The sequence below is a fragment of the Pongo abelii genome, chromosome 10 (genome assembly GCF_028885655.2).
Source record: "Pongo abelii isolate AG06213 chromosome 10, NHGRI_mPonAbe1-v2.0_pri, whole genome shotgun sequence".
NCBI lineage: Eukaryota > Metazoa > Chordata > Mammalia > Primates > Hominidae > Pongo > Pongo abelii.
In genome coordinates this window covers 124863549-124875693 of record NC_071995.2, presented here as the reverse complement: position 1 = coordinate 124875693, position 12145 = coordinate 124863549, and the positions used below count along the sequence as shown (strand labels likewise).

General features: G+C 44.2%; 1 long non-coding RNA gene across 4 annotated transcripts in view; it reads left to right on the top strand.

Moving 5' to 3' along the window:
* Window positions 1–309: 309 nt before the first annotated feature.
* The window catches only part of LOC103892156 (uncharacterized), a 53664-nt gene continuing 41828 nt past the window's right edge, over window positions 310–12145 (top strand). For 2 of the 4 annotated variants that reach the window (XR_008512206.1, XR_008512205.1), the window contains exon 1: window positions 310–1216. This is a non-coding gene — a long non-coding RNA (uncharacterized LOC103892156). The remainder of the gene's footprint in view (window positions 1217–12145) is intronic. The other 2 variants (XR_008512204.2, XR_008512203.2) reach the window with 2 other exon arrangements.

Below are 12145 nucleotides of genomic sequence, written 5' to 3'. Positions count from 1 at the left end.
CCCCGCCTGAGCAGAGCCTGACAGCCAGCCCTGCCCAGCCCTGAGCAAAAGTTGCAAAGAGAAGTTCCCCCCACAAAGCCCCTCCTACAGGAGCTGCCGCCTGCAGCCTGTGAGTTGGAGGTCTCAGGAGGACAACTAGCCTCTCCCAGCAGAGCAACTGCCCCACAGAGAGGGCACCTTCCCCTACAGCGCCCTGCCCCCGGGGAGCCTAGTGAGGGCCCCTGGCCAGTTTTAAGAAAAAGGCCACACGGGCGTGGGGCCCCTCCCCTTCTTACGGTGGGAGAGGTCTCTCCGTTTGCCACGCCCATCTCTGGTAAACGTCACAAAGAAGTGTGCCCCTCCTCCTCCCTAGAAGCCTGTGGGGCCGAGACCCCCGGACCTGCCCGCCCCGAACTAGGCAAAGTCCCGCGAAGAGGTGAAGAGGTGGTGCCTCCGCCTCTCACGGGGCTGTGCCACTAGGAGTCCAGGAAAAGGGGGTGTCTTGTCCGCTGATGGTTCCCGCTAATAGGCAAACACCAGGAAAGTGTAGCCCCTCCCCTCCGCTTCGCGCTCTTTCTGGGAGGAGCCTGGGGAGGGAGGGTCCTGCCCACTGGCCCCGCCCTGCGCTAGGCGGAAGCCCCCGAAGTGTCAGCGCCGCTTCGTGGAGCCTGGCGACTGTTTTGGGAAGTCCTGCTGGCAGGCACTCTGCCCCTGGGGGTGTGCAAAGCGTTGTCCAGTTACCTCGATCTTCTCACAGCCTCCTCCCCAGGGTACCAGGAGAGACCAGGATTGGAGGACGGTAAAGAACACACTTCCCAGAGGATTCTTGGAGGTGGAGTCAACAGGAAGGGGTGGTGAGACCTGCACAGACCTGCTGTGTCCCCTGGGCCTGGTGACAGATGACCTGGCTGTTGGCTGCAGCTGGGCAGGGACTCCAATTCTGTGTGTCCCTTTTTCTGGGAGCCACAGGAAACCCATGCCCTAATCCACATCAGACTACCACTTGTCCTTATCCTCAAAACGCAGCAAAATATTACACAAGGTCCAGGGCAAGGCAGGATGGCCACCTCGCTCACTCATCACCGCTGTCCTCTGACCTGAGCAGGGCCGTTCTGTCTCAGACCTGGAGACCCCGCACCCAGGGCGCTCAGGAACTCCCCCGACCCACGAGGAGCCTCTCCTGGTGTCTCCCAGGGATTGTCAGTAGTTCCATTTTCCCTGAAGAACTTGTTTTCAGGTATGCACTTCTCTAAACACGTATGCATTATTTTTTCTATTTGAAATTTAACCACGTTGTTTTATTTTTAATCACATCTACATTTTGTAAATTTGGAAATTGGGGGTGATTTTCCATGTTCAGTAATGATAGAAAGCTTCCTTTTAAAATACGTTTTTCTTTTCATCTTTATTTTATTTTATTTTATTTTTGAGATGGGGTCTCACTGTGTCGCCCAGGTTGGAGTGCAGTGGCCGATCTCGGCTCACTGCAACCTCCACCTCCGGAGTTCAAGTGATTCTCCTGCCTCAGCCTCCTAAGTAGCAGGACTGCAGGCACACGCCACCACGCCTGGCTAATTTGTGTATTTTTAGTAGAGACGGGGTTTCACCGTGTTGACCAGGATGGTCTCGATCTCCTGACCTCATGATCCACCCGCCTCGGCCTCCCAAAGTGCTGGGACTACAGGCGTGAACCACCGCACTGGGCCTAAAATATGTTTTTCAAGGAAACAAACAAAAAGCAAGTCAGTGTGATGAGGTAGTAGATACATGACAAAAAATCATGAAGGTGTTTCTCAAATGAGCAAATTAGAAAAAAACCGTATCTCACCTTTCCCCCTACCTTACACATGGGCGACTGGCAAATGTTTATTGAACAATTGCACATGTAAGCACCCTGCCAGGTCGTCTTTACATCCCCAACCACGTTACAAGGCGGATGTTATGATCCCTGTTGTTGGCGAGCACACAGGAGCTCAGGGAAGCCAGCCCAAGGCTACAGAGCCAGCATTGCACAGTCAGATATCAGTGAGGGAGAAGGAAAAGAAAAATCATTTGGGAAAAAGTCAGACTGCAGAGGCAGTCTGCCTGTATAGTCACAGCAACAGACAGAAATAAAACAACCTGGGAAAAAACTCAGGCCGCACCTGGACAGATAAGCAAACAAGGACCAACCCGGAATCCCTTTGTTCTTTGTAATTAGTGAGCTCCCAGGAAATTTCCTCCCCTTTTCCGGCATATATACAATGAGAACTTGCACAGGGGGGAGGGAGCTTACCTAAAACAAACCCACAGTTATACAAACAAGAGAAGCTGTGCTTTGTGCTTGCCTAGAGACATACCCACGGCGGCGTAAGAGAAGGGGAGTTGCACAGACACCTTTACTGATAAGAAAAGTTACCCAAACAATTGCAGGGAGGAGAGCAGTTTCTCGTAAAAAGCTTTTGAGGCCGGGCGCAGTGGCTCATGCCTGTAATCCCAGCACTTCGGAAGGCCGAGGCAGACAGATCACCTGAGGTCAGGAGTTCGAGACCAGCCTGGCCAACATTGTGAAACCCCGTCTCTACTAAAAATACAAAAATTAGCCAGGTGTGGTGGCGCGTACCTGTAATCCCAACTACTCGGGAGGCTGAGGCAGGAGATTCGCTTGAACCGGGGAGATAAAGGTGGCATTGAGCTGAGATGACACCACTGCACTCTAGCCTGGGAGACAAAGCAAGACTCCATGTCAAAAAAAAAAAAAAAAAAGGTTTGAATTCAGCTGTAAACTGGCAATCCACTTGCACTCCCCTCTCCACTGCAGAGAGTTTTCTTCTTTCACTTATTAAATTTTTGCTCCAACCCCAAGTTTGTGTCCAACTTCCTTAATTTTCTCGGATTTAGGACACAGAACCCAGGATACTAGTTCAGACAATGAGAAACGGCTAGGTTAAGGTGCATTGGCGAGACTGCAACATCAGGACCTGGGTTTTCCTGAAGGTTGGAGGCAGAGAGAAGCCAGTTCCCTGGCTTAATCTCTGTGGTCGGCCACCACCCACTTAAGTTTCAAGCCACATCGGATCAAATCCACAGAGACAAAGTTCAGGAATAGAAGCCTGAGCTCAACCACAGCAGTGTGGTGATAGGAATGACAGAGTGGGGAGATGCCACAATATCCAGTCATATGTAGAAAAAGGCTATTGTGTCAGCAGATGTTATAGAAAGGGCTAGAATGAACAGGCTGCCACACACTGTCTCTGCAGGAACAAGATTCACAAGGATACAAACAAATGCGTTTATAGGAACTCACTAGGCAATAGCAATACCATTGCCTTGATAGGTGTGCAGACATGTTTGTGCGGGGAATAGAGAGAGAAGACAGGTAGCCAAGGAGGGAGAACAGCAAATCCCAGTGTTTGTTTCAGCACAACCTCGCAGGAGCTCATAATTAATGCATTAATTCTCACAACCCTGTTTCTGGACTTTTGTGAGTTTCCTCACACTTCCTTTGATCTCATTTTCCAAAGGATAAATGAAGTCTAATGGAGATAAAGCACTGACATTTACAGAGGGTTAGAGACTAATGATATTAATGACATTCTTGTGGTTTGTCCAACATTATTTCTGTGCAGATTTCAATTCATGCTGCACTCATCCTGGGGGCAAAAGTTAAAGGTTTTCTAAAAAGCTACTTAGTAAATATCTTAGTTAATGGAAAAGAAAATAAGTCAATCCTTTTTTTTTCTAAACTTGAAGTTGCAAAGATTGACAATGAGCTCTGTAATGGTGCAGTCTCCTCTTGTGTGGTTTTTGAAAGCTGAGTTATCCTTCCTGTAATGATTCTGCACCTGCAAATTATACGTACCTGTCTCATTTTGTTTCATAATAAGAAATCATAAACAAACCTGAAATAGCTTAGAAAGAAATGTAAGCAATTCATGACTAGAAATAAATAACATCTCTCACATTTCTTCCCTAGAATAAATATCATTGTTTACTCAAGGATGCCAACTATTTGCATGGTGGTGTTTAATTAGTCAAATTCATTTGTTTAATACATGTATACTGGGCTAGTGTCTGGAGACACAGTGGGCTGCAAGGGAAGGGTCTCTTCCATTTTAACCCACTATCAACCTTACAGACAAATATTAGATCAGATATTTGTCTTCTGTAAAGTAGCAGCACAGAGTCAAATCTATGTTTCCCTGGAACAGTGTGTACTTTTTTAAAAAATTGAATCCATCATCAACATTTAAATATCAGAATATTGCATGTAAAAATAGTGTTTCCTTCTTCCTTTTGAAACACAGATTAATTCACACTGAGCCTATATTACTGCATGAAAACAGCTGACTGCAAGTGCTCTGGTTTGGATGCTTTTCCCCCGCTCCCCGCCAACCTCATGTTGAAATTTGATCCCCAGGGTTGGAGATGGAGCCTGTTGGTGTTTAGGTCCTGGGAGCATGATGTGATTTGGCTGTGTCCCCACCCAAATTTGTGGGAGGGGTCTGGTGGGAGATAACTGAATCATGGGGGTGGTTTCGCCCATACTGTTCTTGTGGTAGTGAATAAGTCTCACAAGATCTGATGGTTTTACAAAGGGGAACCCCATTCACTTGGCTCGCATTCTCTCTCATCTGCCACCATGTAAGATGTGACTTTTGCCTTCCACCATGATTGTGAGGCCTCCCCAGCCACATGGAACTGTGAGTCCATTAAACCTCTTTTTCTTTATAAATTACCCAGTCTGGGGAACGTCTTCATCAGCAGTGTGAGAATGGATGAATACAGGGCATATCTCTCATGAATAGATGAATGTCCTCCCTGGGTGGTGGTGAGTGAGTTCTCACTCTTACTTTCCAGGAGAGTCTGCCTTCCTCAGTTTCTGTCTCTTGTCATGCAGTCTCTGCACACACCAGCTCCCCTTCAACTTCCCCCATGAATAGAAGCAGCCTGAGGCCCTTTCCAGATGCAAATGCCCAAGCTTTAACTTTCTAGTCACCAGAATTGTGGGCCCAATAAACCTTTTTATCCTTTATAAACTACCCAGCCTCGGGCATTCCTTTATAGCAACACTAAACTAAGAGCAAGTGAGCGCCAGCCATTCTTTTTAGTTGGGCCACACGCCTTTCAGTTCACTACCATCCCTAACTGACTGCTTCTTTCACTTAATTCACTTTTCAAACTAATATTGTATTTAGATTGCAATTTCTGAAAAAAACTGATTGCACACATTTGTTTAATTATATCAGCAATCCGCATTGCAAAGGAAAAATTAAAGAACATGCTACATGGGGTGGAGAGATCTTCCCTAGTCTCAGGTCCCAGCCCCTGAGACTTCTCCAAAATCAGGCTGCAGGATTCAGTACTGATAGGGCCAGCCAGGTAAAGCTGCTGACCCACACTGAGCTTTATAGATTGAAGTCATTTCAAGCTCCATTAAATAGCTATTCATCTTTGCCTGATAATGTGCATATTATTCTGGCTAAATACATCTGTTACCAGGAGCTGGTCTGCTTCAAAAATTCTTGGCCAGAGTAAGGACCAAGACAACATCTTCTAGTTATTAGGAAGATTCTTTAAGCTGTTGAAAAATGGTTTTGTGGCTAAGAATCATATAAATCTCAATATTTTAACTTGAAGCAAGATGCTGAACTATGACAGTATTCAATTATCTAAATGCTACAATGCTACAAGGCAAATGTTCCCAGGCCTGACATATTAATCTACTTGACATTTAACAAACTACACTGTGTTTTTATAGAGTGACAGCCATTTGAGAAGGCCAGAACACACGTCACCCAGACTGTCCCCTGCCTGCCCTGACCACCTCCATTAACGCACCTATTATTGATATAAAGGGGACACATTTAAATGTTTCCAGAAGAAAAAGCACCTGCAGCTTTTAGGAAAGATACCTCAAGGTCAGGGATTGTGTACATAAGGCTAAATCTGCCATGCCTTTCGTCTTGAACAGATGAATTTTGGTACAATAACAGAATTACTTCATGTTCTGTAAAATTCCAGCCCATAGTCACTTCTCAGCTAAGTAAGCCTTCTCTGTTCACTTTCCTTTACGAAAACAAAGGAGCAAGGACATTGGGACCTATGATCCATCTTTGCCAAGCCACATGTGACAGTCTTATATGACACATGCAAAAGGCTCTATCTCATAACCACAATCTGTTAAACACCTTCTCCATGTAAGGCACAGCAAGAGGTATTTTGAATGTATTATCTCGTTATCATCATCATAAAAGTAACAACAGCTCACTTTATTAAGGGCTTAGGGTGTTCAGGCATGTACAACCCATGGATCATTGTGTTTAACATTTACAACTACCCTGCAAGGTGGCTGCTCTTACTATTCTATTTATTAACTTTTACTACTCATTTACCAATGAAGAAACTGAGGCTACAAGAAGTTAATTTTCCCCAAACCCAAACGTTTATAAACTAGAACTAGGGAATAAAACATTGTAGGACCACGGGTCAGCATCAACTGCCATGTCTGTGAGCTACAGTGGACATCAACCCAGCCCAGCCTTCAGATGAAGGCAGACTTAGCCACCATCAGTTAAGAAATATCTGCAATTGAGCTTGCGGTGAGCCGCGATCACGCCACTGCACTCCAGCTTGGGTGACAGAGACTCTGTCTCGAAAAAAGAAAAAAGAAAAAAGAAAAAGAAAAGAAACATCTGCAATCACATAAGACTCAAACTAAAGAAGAATCTGGGTGGCTGAGCCCAGACAGCCCGCAGAACCAAGGGAGACAATAAATGATCATTTTAAGCCATTACATTTTGAGCAGTTGAATAAACTAGATACTACTAATATACCAGTTTTACCCATAAGGAAACTGGGGCTCTGGAGAGTTAATTTGTCTAACATCAAAGACTTGTCCATGGAAGACCCAGGAAACGGTTTCAGGTTCCTCTGACTCAATGGCCCTTATTCACGTAGGTGCAACCTACGGGCCACTCTTCTTTGCCAAATGTATTTGAACATTGTATGCCAAATACATGGGATGTGTCTCCAAGATCATCAGCCACTAAGCATGCATTATATGTAGGCATATGATAATATACACATAAGAGTTTTGATATGTGGACATTTTGATCCAGCCTTATATAATTTCTAACTAGGAATTTATCACACCTGTGTTCATGTAAAAAAAATGTAAAATCAGCTTATTAATGATAATGTTCAATGAAGACAGCACAAACACTATCTTCCATAAATCTCCAACCTGCTGCACTGATTAAAATTAATTTTAAAAACATCCATGCATCACAGAAGTTTTAATCTGCAGAGCAGGGGATTATTTTTCTTCATTGGGTAAAAATCATGCCTCTCTCCAGTTATCAGAAGGAACAGACGGTGCATAGCACAGTAAAAATGAGCACAAACCACAGCCTGATTGCCAGCTCCAAATCCAAGAACTGTCACTGCCTCTGTGACTTTGAACACGTTTCTTTCATTTTTGAGTAATGACTTTATTGAGATATAATTCATATGTCATAAGGCTCTCCCCCTTGAAGTATACAATTTGATGGTTTTTGTTATATGCACAGAGTTGTAAAACCATCACCACTAATTCCAGATCATTTTCATAACTCCCAAAAGAAGCCCTGTACCCAGTAGCAGTCACTCTCCATTTCTGCAGTCCCCCAAGACCCTGCAAGCACTAATCTCCTTTCTGTCTGTATGGATGCGGTTATTCTGAAGTTTACATATAAGTGGAATCATACGATATCATTCTGTGTCTGGCTTTTTTCACTTAGTGTGATGTTTTCAAGGTTCATTCGTATTCTAGCATGCATCAGAATTTTATTCCTTTATATGGCTAAATAATATCTCATTGTTTGGATGATTATCCAGGCCATATGGGTTGTTTGCATTTTTTGGCTATTGTGAATAATGCTGCTATAAACATTTGTGTACAAGCTTTGTGTGAACACCCTTTTGATTCTACCACGTATAGTGCTGCGTTATCGCTAGTTTAGGCATGTTTCTTACTCTCTGAGAACCTCCATTTCCTTGTCTGCAATGGGGCACAATAACAGTGCCTCCTTCATGAGGTTGTTGTGAAGATTAAATGCATTAAATCTAGAGAAAGCATGTTAGGACCTTTTTCTATGATGGTAAACATTGTAGCATTTTCTCCCCTACAGGTCTAGCATGGCCTAAGCTGTGCCTCCACTTCACACACTTTCATGCCTTTCCCCATCGGCACACACAAGCCACACTGACTACTGGAACTTTCCAGTTGTCTCTAGTCTCTGAGCTCTTTTGTTATTCCCTTGTCCTGAAACATCTTTTTTTACTGCTCTATTCTTGGCTGAATTTTCTCATCCTTTACGTCTCAGACTAAAGACACTAACTGCCTCCTAGGTGGGCCCATCTCTGAGCACCCTGAGAACAATAGGCTTTTCTTTCTTGTTCTCTGATTATTTTCACTATAGCCCTATAAGGGCTGTCATATTCATTTCACCTGTTCTCCTGTTTATTGTCGACCTCTCCACTGCACCAGAAGCATCAGAGTTAGAATATATGCCTTTCTCACTATAGGCATTCTAGCCAAGGTGAGGACGCATATTTCATGCTTAAGAAATATTTGTTGAACGAGTAAATTAGTGAATTAAAAATTTTAGGTGGCCGGGCACGGTGGCTCACACCTGTAATCCCAGCACTTTGGGAGACTGAAGCAGGCGGATCACAAGGTCAGAAGTTTGAGACCAGCCTGCCCAACATGGCGAAACCCCATCTCTACTAAAAATACAAAAAAAAAAAAAAAATTAGCCTAGTGTGATGGCAGGCACCTGTAATCCCAGCTACTTGGGAGGCTGAGACAGGAGAATCGCTTGAACCTGGGAGGCAGAGGTGCAGTGAGCCGAGATTGTGCCACTGAACTCCAGCCTGGGCAACAAGAGCAAGACTCCGTCTCCAAAAAAAAAGAAAGAAAAAAAAATCTGGTGACCTCTTATTGCGGGATCTGGCCAGCAGCCCGCAATGCAACGGGGCTCTCTCTTTGTTCCTAGGCGGATCGGCAGGTTGAGAAATAACAGACACACACAAGATAGTGAAAGCTGGGTCCAGGGGGGTCACCGCCTTCTGGCCCTGCAGTGCCAACAATGCACTGGATATACTAGCATTTATTATTAAGTTTAGTGAGGGCGGGGGTAGGTTAGTGAGGGATTTAGGGTCATTTGATTATGAGGTGAGATGGTCACATGGGGATGAAGTAATTCTTTAACATAACATTTGCATTTAGAAGTACAGTATACAGAGATAAGAATTTACAATATAGTGTGTGCATCAGTAATTTCTAACAGAGCCTTAGAACAGAAACACAGTCTTTCCATAATCTGTGATTAGCAAGATATTAATCAGCAGTAACAATTGCAACAAAAGCTGGTTACAAACAATCCATGGAAACAGGACGTGAAGCTAGACAACCGGTTAGACCAGAAATTCTCAGAAGGGAGTACGCTTTAACCCTAAAGAGGCCTAGAAGAGCTGCGGCAAGATGAGGGCGTTTATAGCCCTATCTTATCCGTATGGACAGGTGCCCCCCATGCATCCGTTTATAGGCTCCCTACAAGGGTCACATTCCATTCCCAGAGCTATGAACATCTGCTTTTCTGGGATAGGAATCTTGGTGATGTGGAACCTCCCTGACTGCACGTCCATTCATAGGCTCTCCACAGGGGGAAGCACATCACACGCTGTTGGCTCATTCTGTCGTCCAACCTGGCATTGTCTTTACACAATCCTGCATGCGATTTTGTATTTACAATAATCAGGAGCATTTCATCTTTTATTCCATAGCAATAGTTTCAGGGGGTCTCCCTACAACTGCATAATATTTTGTTAGATATAAGGTCTTACCAATTTTAACAATTATTTTACATTTATTATTGCTTTTTGGTGATTCTATCTATTATAAATATAACAAAGTATTTTGAATGGACCTGTGCTGAGAGTCATAGAGGTCCATGCACACACTTGGGTAGCACACACGCACTCACTTTAGTGATTCACAGAGAGGTGGAAGAAAGGCAAAAAGTCTTAAGCTCATGCAGCATGGCAGGCGCGAGCTATGGGCTCACTGCACCCAGGGACAAGCTGGTCCTGGGACCCACAAACTCATGGGACCTCAGAGAAGTTTCCAGTATACCTGTAAGGCCTATTAGAAATTCTGAGAAATAAGTGAGTCACCCTAGAATATTGGCTATTATTATTATGTTAATATTAAGCCTGTGGATCTATACTAATGCTAAGAGAAGTTTCCAGTACACTTGTAAGGCCTATTAGAAATTCTGAGAACTAACTGAGTCACCCTAGAATATAGGCTATTATTATTATATTAATGTTAAACCCCATGGATCTATACTAATGCTAAATTAACATTACCCAAGTAGTGGCTTTTCTCTTTTCTAATATAAATATTGCCTATATATGGAACAAGCCTTAGAAAAGTGAATTTCTTTTTCTTTTTTTTTTTTTGAGATGGAGTCTTGCTCTGTCACCCAGGCTGGAGTGCAGTGGTGCGATCTTGGCTCACTGCAACCTCCGCCTCCCGGGTTCAAGCAATTCTCTGCCTCAGCCTCCCAAAATAGGCGCTGGCCACCGCACCTGGCTAATTTTTGTGTTTTAATAGAGATGGGGTTTCACCATGTTGGCCAGGCCGGTCTCGAACTCCTGACCTTGTGATCCACCCACCTCGGCCTCCCAAAGTGCCGGGATTACAGGTGTGAGCCACTGCACTTTTGACTAGAATTCAGAGTAAGAAATTCATCTTACATTACACAAGTACACACAAATAATTCAAGTAGCATTTCAAAAATCTGAATTTATCTTAGTACCTGTGATAAGGTAGTAAGGTATTCTAATTCTCTGAGCTATTCTATTCCATCCTATCCCACTACTTTTTTTTTTTTTTTTTTTTTCCTTGAGGTAAGGTTCTGCTTTGTCACCCATGCTGGAGTACAGTAACACAATCATAGCTCACTGTAGCCTCAATCTACTGGGCTCAGGTGATGCTTCTGCCTTAGCCTCCCAAATAGCTGGGACTGCAGGGGCGCACCACCATGCCTGGCTAATATTTCAAATTTGTTTTTGTAGAGACGGGGTCTCACTGTGTTGCCCAGGCTGGTCTCTAACTCCTGGGCTCAAGAAATCCTCCTGCCTTGGCCTCTTAAAGTGTTGGGATTACAAGTGTCAGCCACCATGCCCACTACATTTTTTTCTTTTAATGTTAGTCTCAACATTTATTTCATACCACAAATGCATCATGACTTGCAGCTTATTAAAACACTGCCTTGAAGACAGATCCCAGCCTAGAAGCTGTACAACCCTTTGCATAAACATGCCTAAAAGCAGATCTTCCTAGCTGAGGGGGCCCAGGAAGAGCCCTCCTGGGTATGTGTTGGACACACCCACTACCCAAAAAACACACTATTTTCCTGGCACCTTTCCAACCTTGTGGATTACACAGTAAAGTCTCCCTTGGAAACATACCACCTGGGGGCTGCATGTGGTGGCTCATGCCTGTAATCCCAGTGCTTTGAGAGGCCAAGGCTGGCAGATCACCTGAGGTCAGGAGTTCGAGACCAGCCTGGCCAATATGGGGAAACCCTGTCTCTACTAAAAATACAAAAATTAGCCGGGCATGGTGGCAGGAAACTGTAATCCCAGCTACTAGGGATGCTGAGGCAGGAGAATCGCTTGAACCCGAGAGGCGGAGGTTGCAGTGAGTGGAGATCATGCCACTGCACTCCAGCCTGGACAACAGAGCAAGATTGTGTCTCAAAAAAAAAAAAAAAAAGAAGAGAGAGAGAAAGAAAGAAGAAAGAAACGGAAGGAAGGAAGGAAGGAAGGAAGGAAGGAAGGAACCACCTGGGAAGCTGGGCTTCTAGAGCCTTCAAAATGTGCCCGCCTCATTAATAATACTACATACAGCAAAAGCAAGTTCCAAAATTAGAAATAACACAAAGAAACAAAAAGATTTGTACACAACATTTATTACGATTTATAATATTGGGAGAAAGAACAAACAGTATTGGCAAAAGATCTGAACCAATTTTAATGTGATCGATAAAAATAATTCACTGACGAGCTGATGTTCCCCTTGTCCTTCACCACTCACCAGTTCAATCGCCCCTCCAAAAAAAGAATGGAAGGAAGG